The sequence below is a fragment of the Saccostrea echinata genome, unplaced genomic scaffold (assembly GCF_033153115.1).
Source record: "Saccostrea echinata isolate AGI-Se365-2 ecotype Australia unplaced genomic scaffold, CSIRO_AGI_Sech_v1 ptg000012l, whole genome shotgun sequence".
NCBI classification, from domain to species: Eukaryota; Metazoa; Mollusca; class Bivalvia; order Ostreida; family Ostreidae; genus Saccostrea; species Saccostrea echinata.
This window is the reverse complement of record NW_026889761.1, coordinates 396,623-409,810: the sequence shown is the minus strand read 5'-3', so window position 1 is coordinate 409,810 and position 13,188 is coordinate 396,623. Positions and strand designations below refer to the sequence as shown.

General features: G+C 32.3%; 1 pseudogene; it reads left to right on the top strand.

Annotated features, from left to right (window-relative positions):
• Positions 1–9,389: 9,389 nt before the first annotated feature.
• On the top strand, positions 9,390–12,321 carry LOC133185643 (uncharacterized; annotated as a pseudogene).
• The last annotated feature ends 867 nt before the right edge of the window (positions 12,322–13,188 follow it).

Here is a 13,188-nt window from a genome sequence, read left to right as displayed (position 1 = left end):
AAATATAATGAATTTCTTGAAGCAATAATTGTAAGCCCAGTAACTATTCTTGCAGCAAATAATTGTACTTTTTCAAGATTCTCAATGTCTGTTTTTGTGCATCCAGACCAAACTTCAACAGCATATTCAAGTTGTGGTCTAATAAAAGATATATACATCTGGGATAGAATATCTCTTGACACAGTAAATTTTAGTTTTTTAAGAAGCCCCAGTTTTTTGTATGCTTTCTTTATAATGATATCAATATGATCAGACCATCCTAAGTTGGACGACAGAAGTATCCCAAGATGTTTGTGTTCTGTAACATATTCCAATTGGCAATTGTCAAAATATAATTTAGGAAACTGCTGCATATTTTTTGAATTAAAAAATACAGCTTTGGTTTTCTGTGGGTTAAATTTCAATAACCATTTCTTTGACCATTCATCTAGTATTCTAAGATCATGGTTGAGATTTTGTTCAATATGATTAATATTATCTGAACATTGTTGTAAGGAATTATCATCAGCATATAATCTACAAACAGATATCATATTTTCAGCCACATCATTTACATACAGTAAAAATAACAAAGGACCAAGTACTGAGCCCTGAGGAACTCCAGCTTTTACATGTCCTACAGAGGAAAATTGATTTCTATACATGACTTGTTGTGTTCTATTGCTTAAATAACTATCAAACCAATCTAGCATATCACCATTGATTCCATACATTTTTAGTTTGTAAATTAAGCCTTTATGCCAGACTCTATCAAATGCCTTGGATAAATCACAAAACACCATACAACAGAATTTACCTTCATCAATACTTTTTACTATAGAGTGGTATGTTTCTAAAAGTTGATATACTGTGGAATGACCTGGTAAAAAACCTGCTTGATATTTATAAAATATATTATGTGAATACAAGAAATTGTATACATGTTTAAAAATGATTCTTTCAAAAATTTTGCTTATACAACTCAGCAAAGAAACTGGTCTATAATTTGTAGTGATGGAAGGGTCATCTTTCTTAAATAGTGGAAGAACATGTGCTAGTTTCCAGCAGTCTGGAAAAGTTTTTAGTGTTAGGGATTTGTTGAATAGTATACACAAAGGTTTTGAGATAGTGTCTTTGCAAGATTTTAACATTTTATGGCTGATGCAATCAGGACCTACTGCTTTATTAACAGGAATAATAGAAATTATATCAATAATTTCCTGTTCTTGTATTTTTATATCCGGAAAATTATCCTTACATCTAGACACTATATTTGGGAGCTCCTGATTACTGTCATCTAAGACTGTAATTGATGTGAAATATTTGTTCAATAGTTCAATTTTATCTATGTCTGAAAATGCAAAATTTTCAGTGCCATTGTTGGCTGTAAACTGAATAGGTGGAATTTCATTTGTTGGTTTAATGTGAAAAGTGTCTTTCAGTAACTTCCAGTATAGTTTTTGATTGTTCAGACTAGCATCCTTGAGATGAGAATCTATATTGTCATAATAGTTTTTGATAGCATATTTTTTCATGTTATTAAACTTATTCCTTACCTTCCGAAAAATTTCCATATCGGATTCTCTTTTTGTTTTTTGTGCTATTTTTCTTAGCCTATTGCGAATACGCAAAGTTTTCTTTAGAAGAGAATCCATCCATGGTTTATCATTTGGCCTTATGGTTACAGTTTTTTCAGGTATGCATTGGTGAATAATAGAATTAAACTTTTCCGTGAAGTTTGCTGTTGCAGTATTAATGTTTTCTGTAGCATCAATAAGGCTATTCCAGTCGCATTGTAGGATTAAATCATTGAGGAGTTTTAAATCTGCTTGCTTATAGTTCCAAATTTTACGTTTATATGCCGCATTAACATTGGTATTCTGGTGAATATATATATAAGTTGCTTTATGATCACTAACTGTATTACTAACGTTCAATGTTCCAGAATCATGTACATGTATATTGTCACTAATAATGATAGGATCTATAAGGGTTTCTGTATTGCAAGTAATTCTTGTAGGTTCATGTATGATATTTGTTAATCTACAGCTGTTCATTATTGTATGAATCTCATGTGAGTTGTTAACTTTTAAGAAATCAGTGTTAAGGTCACCAAGTACTACAATATTGCTGGAGATATCACAAGCTTTTTCAAAGGACCAAGATAGTTTTTGCCAAAAGACACTATTAGTGTGTGGTGGACGATAAATACAGCATATAAGTAGATTTCCCTTTACTTGTGGTATTTCTATCCAAATGAGTTCAGTATTAATTGGTTCTAAATCTTCTCTTCGACTAGCCTTAATTAAATTTGAAACATAAATCATTACACCTCCACCATAAGAATTGCGATCTTTTCTAAAAAAATTCTTAAAACCTTCTATGAACAAACTTTCATTTGTAACATGTGTGTCTAAATGAGTCTCACTAAAACATAGTATATCAAAATCTTGAACTAAATACATTAGGGAATCAATCTTATTTCTGATGCTTCTAATATTAAGGTGCAGGATATCAAGAGAGTTTGAAGCAGGTGGGCCTGGGTTTGTTTCAATATCACCAGATAGCAAAAGAATGACAAACATGAATAATTGTGCAAAAAAATTAATTCTGAGAGACCAAGATGACATATTTTTATATTGTTTTTTGAAGATACTGGATATGAATAGCAAAATATCTAAAAGTGTAGTAGATTTTGAAACTTTAAAAGCAGACCTTGACAGTATATTATGACATTTAATGTAAAAAACCCCAATCGCGGCACGGTGTTGTTCAAGGGAATTACCCATTATCAAAAACTGTGGTTAAGCAAAATCCAAAGTTTGATTTGCAACTGGGCCGCATTGAAATGGGATTTATTGACATTGTAATTATTTGGCAATATATGAGATGTGTCAATTCGAAATAAATAGAAAATAAAAAAGCACAAAACAGTAAACATAAAATTTGAAAAAAGAAGTGCATTAACTCGCACATTTCCCACGTAGAAATTGGGAGATGCATTATGAAAATAACATGAAAAACGGGTAATAGAGTACCGCTGTACATAACTGAATTGTAGTATTTACATGCATGTGTTGGGATGTAAATAATACGAGACAGAACGATATAACATCCAACTATATACACATGCAGATCGATTTGAAGACAGCGTGACAAACATAATAGTATAAGAATAAATTTGAACATACTGTACATATGTTTGGGACATCCGTAGTACACTGTAGGGTCTCATCTGAGTATTTCTTTTTTTCAAAACTCTATTTACTGGTATATGCAATTTTTTGTTTGCAATAGTTTAGTGCAACAATATTCATATAGAGATCTTTTAACACCCATATGAAAGAATAGTTTTTCTATTGTAATAAAACATATATGGTAATTGTATCCATAGCATTATACTTATATTTTCTGCCGGGAAACCTACTATGAAAGAGAGTTATGTAAATATTTTTTTTATTCAACAAAAATTTTAACTTCTGAATTCAGAACATTTTCAAATTTGATGAAATAGATGCCCTATATATACAGGTATGGCACATTCTCTTGATTCAGCTATGTAGCTTGATTTAGCGATGAGGGTAGCAGATCAGAAATCATGGCTATAAAGCAAAAATGATTTACATAATAAACCAGTCAGACTATTATAATGTCTAATATCTTCAAATTATCCTGTCTTTTAAATATTGAACAATCAGAATGAAACCTTTAAGCTTAGCACACTTCATGTCCACATTTTACAATCTTTGTCTAATCTCTCAGGTATTTTTTTTTTTGTCTCTCAGCAAACTCAGTGCTTTCATTTTTCTCTTTCAATCAAGAGATTTGACTATAAAATTTACAAGTCATTTTTCTTTGTTCAAAATTTAAAAAAAAATTAATTTAAAGAAACATAATACTATGTAACTTACACAATACACACAAAAAAAGTAATATATCCTGATACAAAAACCTTGTATATTTTTGTATATCGTGATACATAACATTTTAAGCTGTGTCATTTTTTTTTTAGTTTTACCTTCCTATTGCAGTCCTAACTATTTAAAAGACAAGTCATTGATCAAAGAAATGTAATAATAACCAAAGCAAAAATATTTGATGATGCCTTTATTAATTACTAAATAACATTTTTGAAGGTATATTTAATTGGAGTGCAAAGTTATGATGACCAGCAGTGTGACTTTAAGACATGCATGCATGTAGAAGACTATCTACTCAATTTTTCAGAATAATGTGATTGAAATTCATCTGATGGTGGACTAAACATTCAGGTTTCAGGACATTCTTCTAGACTATAGCTTGTAAGTATTTATATAAATGAAAAAGGTTTTACTCTTCCCATGTATTCTTCAGGTTGGAACCTGAAATTGAAAATTGACTATATACATGCATTTTTGATATGTATCAATTCATGTTAACATTTAATGCAAGTTCAAGTATAATCATTTGAATTTTCATTATTCCTTTAAATTTCACTTTGCACAGACTTAGAAGTATTTTCATGCACCAGAATCTTTATGATGGATTAAAATGTGTTTCACCATCATCTTTTTTTCAGGCTCAAAGTATTGGCTGAACGAAAGATTACCTGGTAGTCTGCCAATGGGTTGATCATTGGATGAGCCAGACACCAACCGTTTACCACAGAAGTTTTAGTGGAGACAAACATAAACACTCCTTCTCAATCTTCATTCATGACTTGTTTCTCACTATGGATTCTGAGTCATGACTTCTTTTTTCAAAAGCATGGACACCAGCAGCATTGGGCACTCAATTTTCAAAATCATTTATTCTTCTAAATTTGATCTGATATCTTTTAAAATAAAGGAAAGACAATTCATTAATTGTTTGCAATATTTCCTGTAATCTCACTAAATGCACTTAAAGTTTGAAGCAATTCTATTTGATAATTTAAAAAAAAAAACAAAAAAAAAACAAAAAAACATATATCTAGCTTTTAAAAAAGCAGTAATAAAATTTTAAAACAATTATCTGAGTATGATTAATTACTTTGCCCATTTCAGACAGGTAGCTTACAAAAACATTGACATCTACTGTGGAATCATCATTGTTTGTGGGGGACCAACATTCTTGGATTTTATTACATGGATCAGCTATACCCATAAATTTATATTTCCACAAATGCTTATTTTAACATTTTTATCAATCCATTAATTCCTTTGATTGTATTTTGGTTAACCTTATTTATGTCCTGTCCACAAAACAGCAAAACTGTATGCCTGCCCATAAACACTGACCTCCACAAATTAAAATGATTCCATAGTATTATGCAATTTAGAAAAAATGTATATCAGTAAGCCATATGTACCAGGGAATGGAGTAATGAATAAACATACTTTGAAAATTTACAAATACATGAGGAAAAACATTTTGCTTGACTGGGAATCAAACCCAGGACCTCCATTACAAATACTTGTATACTAATGAGGTATTCTAACAACTAAGCTGCCCGGACTGCTCATGTATCTACAGTCATATAGCAAAAATTACTTAGGATGTATCTGCAGCTACTTATGGCTGAATTTATTTTATGTACTTGTTTGTGCTTGTCTATATTCAATATGGTGTTTTTAAAATTTTAGGTGAATTGCCTACATTTCTTGAGAGACTTCTTGAATTATAGGGTAAAAATGACCATTTTCAAAGTATATTGTGTCTTCACCGGGTAGCTATTTTGGTATCCTGGCCCCGGGATCATGAAACATCTTAAGCTCAAGTCAAAATCTTTATGTTGTACTAAAATGTTGTAGAACTCAAGCAGGCCAAAATTAAACTATTTTACAATATTGCTTTACAAAAGTGTTGTTATTTGCAAAATTAGAGATTAACTCAATTAATGATAAACATTTTACAGGCAATTGAAAATATGACTTAAGTCAAAGTCTGTTTCATGATCCTGCAGCCTGCAATTAAATTCTTGTTTCAAAAATTTTATCTATTGTTTTTATGAATAAATATTTTTTTTTATTATATGAGAATCAAACTAGCAGCTGGCTCTGACTTGTTTAGAAATGTCAATATATATATACATGTATAATCTTTTTTTTTTATGTAAAACTGAACTTTCTACCAAAAGAAAAAAAAATAAGATGATAAAAAAAGAAAAGGTAAAAATTAAAATAAAAAAGTAGTATAATCTTTTACACTTGTGTTATGTAGTTTTTGTGTGTAGGATTGAGTATTTAATTTTTGGCATTATGTTATATTTGTGGAAACACTAAAAATATATCCAAGGGCCTGGATTTACCTAATGCCGATGTTACAGGAAGTTTTCGAAGGGCAAGGTCAAATTCCATTGGTGACGTAGTTTGATGCAGACAACAATAGTTGTTTTGCACCGAGATTCAAAATATAATATTGATTGTGGATTTATGTGTTTAAAGTGTTGAAAGTCTAACAAAAACAGGATATACTGTGCAGTTACAGACATCAATTGTTCACATAGAAGTGATACGATGCTTCTTTTGACAGTGTTTATAACAAACTATAGGGAGTTGGATTTATGTGGATGGCTAAGGAGTAAGGTAAAGCAGCAATTAATTTTAATAATTTTAATAATATGACTACTCTTATTAGAAGTTAGATCTCTACGTTTTGGCAATAAAAGCAGTCATGTCACTTGAGCTAAATTTGCAGTTGCCTCGATTGTTTTTAACATGATAATTACAATCTTAGGATATGAGTCATACCTCTTTTCTTTATGCAGTGTATATGCTAGCTGTTTTTAAAAATCTTTGATCTTTTCTGTCTGGCCCTGGGTATGAAAGTTTTGTCGAAGATGTAACTTCTCCTATATATAGGCCTAAATATATACTTCGCAAGTTTCGGGCTTAATAGCTTTTTGGACGTCGATAAGCACAGAGCATTCCCGAACTTGCGTGACGTCATTACCTCACTGACGGCAATTTACGGAAAATTACGAATAATGATGGATCCCCTTCCGAAGTGGCTGCCATTTTGACAATGTTAAATCCCCGTAGACTTTGAATTTGCCGCCGTGTCAATACACTGGTTGACCTCGAGGGTTCGTATAAATGCCGGAAGTTTGGAAAAAATCAATCTACCGATCGAACCTAGGTTGAAAGCCAAGGTATTTATATATTTTGATATATTTATATATTTTGATATATTTTTATAACGGGATGTTTCGCGCCAATGCATGGTTCGCTCCGCGATGTTTCGCGCCTATTCCGTTTCCCCTCGAGCAGTCTAGACGAACTCCTAAAACGGCGTGAACTCCGAAAACAAAGTATTTGGCTCCATCATGCATTGCGGTAAAATGGCGTCCAATGTAAACAAACGGTGGATTGTCGTTCGCTTTCTCCAAATATACGGCTGCATAATGGCTGTATTTAGTGCATTGTGACTTTATTTCAATTTTTGTTGTATGGAAACATTTATTAAATTATTTTGTGGATACTGACTTACGTATCTATCGCTTCAAACTCTTGCATAATAGTAAATTGGATATACGACATCGAATTCAGTACTGCCGGTAAGAATTATTTTCTTATTTGATTTATTGTCCCCTTGATTTAAATTTTATGTCGTTCCTGAAATAAAGGTGCTTTTATTTGTTTTTGAAGACACCCAGCTTGTGTTTATTTTAATCAGAAAATGCGTATTTTTCACCACGGAGCAGAGATATTCACAGGTTCATTTTTAGAAGACATGTTCCGACCTCAATTTCTAGAAGAGCGGTTTTCAAAGTTTTCATATTAATAGATTATAGTCATAGAAATGTTTTCACAATAATATTTGTTCGTATGTGATAAAAAATCGGTACATAACGATGGTAAGAACTTACATGTTAAATTCAGATGTCGTACACAAATAAAACACCGGATTGCTAATTTATGTGTAAAATTCAGTCAAGTTTTTAACAGTTACAATATATATTGTCCCATTTTGTATATATATCCCTTTTATTATGCATATTTACTTCTCAAACGTATTATTTTCTCTGTAATTAATCTGACTTCAAACGTCAACTTTGAAAGTAAATATCTCCTTTTTTGCAAATAAAATAAAAAACCTGACAAATACGATCTCTTCCGAAGTCTTTTATTTAGCATTTCTGAGTACTGTCATAATTGCCATACTTTCCAAAACTTTGCACGGACAGTTTTTGTAGACCCGTCATTTTTGCCGAAAAATCGCCATTTTTTGTATGGGTGCGCATGCGCGGACTCTTTTTTCGGAGTCTTTTTCAGTCTCAATTTCTTACTTCCGGAAACGTTGTTTTTGGAGTTCGTCTAGACTGTCGAGATGGTTCGCACCGCGATGTTTCGCGCTCCAAGAACATAAATGTGCTACTGAGTTTAGTTCATTTAGCAAAAGTTTTAGATTTTAAATATATATGATTATAGATATTTTTCAACATTTCTTTATTTTTTTTAATTTATGAAGGTTCTTTGAAGTACATAGCATAATTATCAATTATTTAACATCATGCTAATTATGTACACAGTAGATACTTAAACATAATTATAATACCGGCCTCTAATTAAGTAATTATTACTGACTTGGACAACCCACACGTCAACTTAAATTTGGAGACTGGAGTATATAATGATGAGACAAGTGATAATTATGAGACCAAGGTAAGTATTTATATTGATAATTTTTTCTGAAATAACCATCAGTCTTTAAGACGATAAGCATAAAAATCAACAATGGCAGGTATGATTGAATATTGGTCATGTTTAATTAATTGACATATTTTTGTTTAAAGAAAATTTATCAAACACATATCTATTTAATTACAATAATAAAACTCATTGTATAATTCTAGAGAATATATAGTGTAAGTTGATATTCTTCTTTAAAAAAAATGTTGTGTATGCTATGTAACATTCCTGATTCTTTTTAGATGAGTGTGTGGTTTGCAGCAAACTTGTCCGTCCACGACAAGAAGCCTTAATCTTTGACGATTGTAACAGATGGCAACACAGGACTTGCAAGTCGGGTAAATCATTTTCTTTTTCTTATTTGACAGATGAAAAAAAAAATCAAATAGCTAGTTCTATATGTTCTATAACCAGTTCTTAGTTTAAAAAAAAGGTTGTTTTTTTTTCAATCAAAGAAAATTATACCCAGTAAATAATTTGCTATAAAAAATTCATGACACTTAATTGCATTATTTCTATTGGACTTACAGGTGTCAGCTTACAACAATATAGAGATCTTGTGAGGAGCAGAGATGATTTTGAGTTCCGATGCTTAAAGTGTAAAGAGGAGAGGGACGATCATAGTTTGGTAAATTTAAATATAATAATTTTGTGTTTTTCAATTTCAGCACAAGGTTTTAAATTGTACGTGTTTTATTATACATGTATACAAAAAATTGTATAAATTATTCAATGATCGGGTTTTTATTGTTTCAGCCAATGGAAGCATCAACAGACATCCTACAGTCAACATCTATAGAGGGGCATCCTACACCACCCTCGAGTCCCAATGTGGCACCCATTGGCACTCCAGCTTCCCCTCCACAGCTACTGATTCCTCCTGTACCAGCTATGGATGACTCTACACTTTCAGATGAGCCTGACTCAGTGTTTTGACCCCCTGAAGCATTGGAGTCCTCAGACTTCGACATTCCTCATCGGCGGGATGTGGAAGACAGTGATGAAGAGCCACAGGAGAGGTATATTGAACTATGAAATATATAAATTGAAAAAGATTTTTAATCCATAAAAAATAACCATTTTTAAATTAATATCAAAGAATCATTTAGTACATTATTTTTTATGTCATAAAATTCAGTGTTCATTTGTATATAATAATATTTTTTATTATTGTAGCACCTTAGACGAGGACCTTGATGACACCATTATAGATGAAGAAGATGTTCGCTTTGAAGTTCTGGAGAAGGGGAGCAAGAGAGGTGGTGCTCTACTTGTGTCAACTGATGGCTTCACGTATGGGGTTAAGGTATGAAATATATATAATATAGATATATTTTTCAAAAAAAGTTAGAAGAAATTTATTTTAACAATTTACCAAATTTACTAGTAAAATAAAATTTACTCTACAAACATGGTATGTTAATGTTTCAGCACTTATATTGTTATTAATTTGTAATTTATTTCATAGCGCAAGAACAAGGAGACAACTATGTGGACATGCAGTGTGAGGTCAGCCAAGCTGAGATGCCATGCCACAGTCCTCCAGCGAGGCAACTTCTTTGTGCGAGGATCCAATGCACATCTTCACCCAGGGGACCTGAAGCTGCCACTTCTCAAGAAAGTTTCAGCAGAGGTATACATTCATTTAATCTCATTGTCAAGTAATTGTCAATTAAAACTATTTGTCAAGTTCCTGAATGTTTTGGAAAATAAGGTTAATATTAGAAAATTGCTCCAATACTGATTTATTAGACTTGAAATTATGTTAAGTTGAATTATTCTTTGAATTTTAGGCAAAGGAAGTTGCTGTGGAGCAAGTCTTTCGTCCAGCAAGAGAAATCGTCGAGGCCACCATTGCTGATACCATTCAAGACAGGTTCCTGGCCCCAAAGACATCCAACATCAAAAGATATGTGAACAACTACAGGGCTGCTTTTCGACCCAAAGATCCCACAGACTTGGACTTTGAGGTAAGTTATTTTTTATCGCTCAGTGTTGGAGTTATAGATTTTTTATGCAAAAAGTACACGCAACATATTTATTGTTTCGACTTATATATTGTTATTATGCTTGACTGACAAATTTATTCTTTTTTTCAGATAAACATGGATTTCCTCCAGTGTCAGGAGTTCCTGATAGCTGACCTTCGAGTTGACGAAGAGAGACACCTTGTCTTTGCGACAGAGCACCAACTTGAGATCCTGCGGCAAGCCAAGAGATGGTTCATAGATGGGACGTTTAAGGTATTAATATAAATAAATAAAAAAAAGATATATTTAATACACTGTTTACTCCAGAGAAATGCATCAATAATTATAATTCTGAGTATGTTATATGTAAATTTTAGAGATCAGCTCATTCATATTAAATATGGAATGAATGCAAAATTTATATATTTTTCTTCTAAATGTATAGATATAATATCTTTTTTTTCATTCCAGATTGTTCCTTCCTTCCTCAAGCCTAATGGTCAACTGATGTCCATACACGCATTTGTTCACAAAGATGGGAAGTCCATGCAGTTTCCTTTGCTGTTTGCCTTGATGTCTCGACGTCGAAAGGAAGACTACATTGAGGTAAAATTCAGACATTTTGCTTGTAGTTTACTATACGTGTACATGTTATATATTTGAATGTTTTGCATAAACATGGTAATTTTAACTTTTGTTCTTGTTGTTTTTAGGTTTTCAGAGCAGTGCAGAATAGACTGGGAAATTCTTCACTGGAAATGGTCACAGCTGATTTTGAAGCAGGTATAAAAATGATAGTAATCTATTTATCATATTAATTATTCATTTTAAATATTGAAAAATTATTTATATATATTTAAAAGAAATATTAGACAATTTTATTAAATTATTTTCTTCATGTCTTTTCAATGTTGAGTCTTCCAATTTTAATTGTTTATTTAATTTCAGGTGCATGGCAGGCCATCCGGGAGGTATTCCCTACTGTGTCCTTGAAGGGCTGTGTTTTCCATTGGACGAAAGCAGTGTGGACCCATGTACAGCAGCTGGGCCTGGTTACGACATTCAGACAACGAGAGGGGACACACAACTTCATCAAGCAGCTACTGGCCTTGCCATTCCTACCATGGACCCACATCGTAGATGTCTTCCGAGTCATGGAAGAAAGAGCCCCACCCAACCTCCAGCCACTGACAGCCTACATCAGGAACCAGTGGATACAGAATCCTGTTTTTCCTATTCGCTCCTGGAGTGTCTACCAGTTCACCATCAGAACCAACAACGACGTAGAAGGTATTTATTTTTATTATTTTCAAAATATTTTTTTTTTATATATATACCAGCAGATGTGTATCTGAAAATACAAGAATTTAGAGGAAAAAAAATGGAAAAAATATTAAGTGTATAAGTATTATTATCTTTTTGCAAGATTGAATTTGAAGTGAAACCTCACTAACAATATGTGTTCTTTTACAGGGTGGCATCACCGGATGAACTCCAAGGCACGTGGCCTATCCCTCTCCTTCTACCAGCTGGTCCCCTTACTGAGCAGAGAGGCTGATGTTATGAAGACCAGAGTTGCTGCTTCTGATCTGGAGCGTGATGTCCGACGCACTAGCCACAAGATACAGCAGAGGATTGCCGATGCTGCAGTCCATTACATGGAGCAAGATATTTCCTCAGCAGTGTACCTATGCTATTATGTCAATTTGTTTATTTATTAGAAGAATAAAATCATAAAGTAAAATAAATTTCAATTGTTATTGCTCTTTTTGCCTTGGGAGATATTTCATTAGATAATTTGTCCTTATGTAGAATTATTATAGAATACAGGTTATAATGATTCATATTTAAAAAAAAAACACGGTAAAAAAAGTAATATGCATGATTTTAAGATAATTTAAATCAAATATCCTTTTTAGAGAAGCATAATTTTACCGATATATAGAATACTATAGAAAATGCTTGTGCCCCCTTCATAATAATGTCTGATAAAATTTTTAGTTGGTCAACTGAAAATGTATGGTTGTGCCCCCCTCAAAATGAAATTGCTTCTTATACGGACCTGAGATAATTCATTCTTTTCAAAAAATTCATATAATATATAGAGGATATTCAATGTTTTGTAGATGAATATGGAATTTATTTCACGAGTGGGACAGGATTTTTTGATATTTTCACGAGTGCGAAGCACGAGTGAAAATATCAAAAAATCCTGTCTCACGAGTGAAATAAATTCCATATTCATCTACAAAACATTGAATTTTCTGTTTATTACATTTTCTTTGATTTTCCCTTTGACTCTGTCTTTTCGTAACAGGGTGTCATAGGCTGTGACGTCATAGTTGAGCGGTTGAGACGTCATATGATAGCTATAAGCGATTGCGAGATTGTAAAACGGATTTTTAACAACATATTTGGAGAAACTTTGGCAGTTTTAGTCTCTATCAAGACGGTTTAGTTACCATCTCTATCTTATGACAGGCCAGAAATTATCTTGTTACCTACTTTGATATCCTTTCACACTGTGAGAGAATATCACTTTGGTATCCTTTCACACTGTGAGAGAATATCACTTTTATTCAATAAAT